Source organism: Portunus trituberculatus, chromosome 46, assembly GCF_017591435.1.
Source record: "Portunus trituberculatus isolate SZX2019 chromosome 46, ASM1759143v1, whole genome shotgun sequence".
NCBI lineage: Eukaryota > Metazoa > Arthropoda > Malacostraca > Decapoda > Portunidae > Portunus > Portunus trituberculatus.
The window spans coordinates 16,460,154-16,462,653 of record NC_059300.1 but is presented as its reverse complement, the minus strand read 5'-3'; the positions used below and the strand labels follow the sequence as shown (position 1 = coordinate 16,462,653).

The 2,500-nt window shown below is 42.6% G+C and overlaps 1 protein-coding gene and 1 long non-coding RNA gene across 3 annotated transcripts in view; both read left to right on the top strand.

Annotated features, from left to right (window-relative positions):
* The window catches only part of LOC123519813, a 1,452-nt gene extending 751 nt beyond the window's left edge, over positions 1 to 701 (top strand). Inside the window, exon 2 of the long non-coding RNA XR_006679100.1 lies at positions 443 to 701. This is a non-coding gene — a long non-coding RNA (uncharacterized LOC123519813). The remainder of the gene's footprint in view (positions 1 to 442) is intronic.
* LOC123519812 (spondin-1-like) overlaps positions 1 to 2,500 on the top strand; it is a 147,911-nt gene that overhangs the window by 101,399 nt on the left and 44,012 nt on the right. The window lies entirely within an intron of this gene.

Sequence of the window (2,500 nt, the reverse complement as noted above, 5' to 3'; positions counted from 1 at the left end):
ACAACATCAGTAGTGGAGAAAATAAAACTGGAACTAACAGAATTTCACCTAACATTTTATTTCCCACACCATACACCAGAAAGTCATAAGTGCAGTACAAGAAAAAGAAAAAAGTGTAAAATAAGAACATATTAGAATTTAACCTAACCCAACCAATTATAACCTAACCTAACCAAATTTAACATAACCAAACCTAACCTATCATATCTTTCCCACAAATTGCACTTCGGAATAAAAGTCTGGTACGGTACAAAGATAAACAAAAGTGCAAACCAAAAAAACATTAGAATATAACCTAACCTAACTCAACCCAACCCGACCCAACCTAACCAAACCAAACTTAACCAAACCAAGTCTAACGTCACCTAACCTAACGAAATATAATTTAACCTAACCTATATAACTGAATCTTATCGAACCTAGCCTAATCTAATCTAAACAGGGAAACACTAAACCGAACACTGAAACCAGAACTAACCCAAGCTCAACGGAAAAGGAAAGTTGTGAGTCACTTTTGCGATTTGTGTGTCTTGTGAGTTATTGGCGTCATGAGTGCAGGACGTGGTGGCTCTGCTGGGCTGCTCCTGCTGGTCGGGGCATTGATGGCAGTCCTCGTAGGAATCCTGGACGCTAGGATACTCAGAATTCATCCTAAGTGGGTCAAATCTAATTGCACCAGATACCGTACTACTGATCGTGAGTAAGTCTTGCAGTGTGTGTGTGTGTGTGTGTGTGTGTGTGTGTGTGTGTGTGTGTGTGTGTGTGTGTGTGTGTGTCTTTGTGACTGTGCGTGACTTATCTTGTTTATGCAGTCCTTTCTTCATGTTGTATCCAACCATCTCTCTCTCTCTCTCTCTCTCTCTCTCTCTCTCTCTCTCTCTCTCTCTCTCTCTCTCTCTCTCTCTCTCTCTCTCTCTCTCTCATCATACCTTTCCATAAACAAAATGAAAACAAACTCTCTGTCCACCACAGTTACGTAAACTATCGTGGAAAACTCTCCCGCTTTCACTAGAAATCCCCACTCAGTCCAGCCAGGCAACAGATTAGCTCCCACCGCTATTACTTTCATACTGGCCTCGACTTTCAATATTTCACGGCCGTTCATTCTCTATCCTTTTAGCGGAGGGAAATTTAACCTTAAGATTTATGAGACGGTAGATACACGAGGGTTGCAAGCTTTTTTTACCCATCCACCACCAGAAATGGTTATTTCTATCCCGTCCTAACTCTCTTTTCGTCCACGCTTTCTCTCCTTTATTAAACCTAGTATTCTTGAAACTTATTCGTGTTTCACTACGACCTTTTTTTTCGTTGTCTTCCTACCTCGACGTGGTGTGCAATCTAAGAAAATTCCTTCACTTTCCTTCTTTCTGCTCTTTCCCACGTGTGGTTCTTGTGCTAATACTTCTGCTATTCGTTGCATCCATCCCACCTTCCCTCTAATAGGTTTCCCTTTGTCTTCTTCTCCTGACGTGGGTGTCATTTAAGAAAACTCTTACACCCTCACTCTCTCTACATTTTCCCTCGCATATACTTCTCTGTACAGTTCCCCTGGCGTGTTAGTACTTCGAGTATATTTTGTAACATCCATCTCTCGTTCACTCTACCCCGTTCCGCTCTGTCTTCTTTTCCTGACGCGGGTGTAATCTAAGAAAATTCGCTCTACAAGGTAATATCGAGTTCCAATATTGCGTCCGGGCCCAATATTTCCTGGAACCGAGCAGAGGCTTCACAAACGAATAAACACGGCTCGTTCTTCTACTTTACGGCTAAAATTACTTAGCAAATAACAGGAAATATGGGGAGCAGAGCGAGCCTGGTTGGCAAAACTCGACTGGGTGAAGAGGCGGTGGAAGTGGTGGATGGAGAGGTATGTGAGAGGAAGGAGAGGAATGGAGAGGGAGGGCTTTTGGTGTTAATGCAAGACTCGAGTGAAAAGTGAGTTCGGTCTGACACATAAATGCTCACATAAAAATTTCTACCACCACTAGAATATCTCTCTCTCTCTCTCTCTCTCTCTCTCTCTCTCTCTCTCTCTCTCTCTCTCTCTCTCTCTCTCTCTCTCTCTCCCTGCCGTTCTTGCGTTTAGCAGGTCATAAACAACAACTAGGTACCACTCAGAAAGAGAGAGAGAGAGAGAGAGAGAGAGAGAGAGAGAGAGAGAGAGAGAGAGAGAGAGAGAGAGAGAGAGAGAGAGGACAAACAAAATTATTTGAACAAATACAGAAAAATAAAGGGAAAGTTTTAATCTAATGACCTTGAACACACACACACACACACACACACACACACTCTCTCTCTCTCTCTCTCTCTCTCTCTCTCTCTCTCTCTCTCTCTCTCTCTCTCTCTCTCTCTCTCTTTCTCTCTCCCGGCTCACACAATTTATACAAGGCAAACATTTTCCTTCACGTTGCAACACCCGCACCTCAACGACCTCGTAAAGACTCTCCTTCTATCTCTCTGTTGATCTTTCTCTTCATCTTTTCTATTATTTCATTTT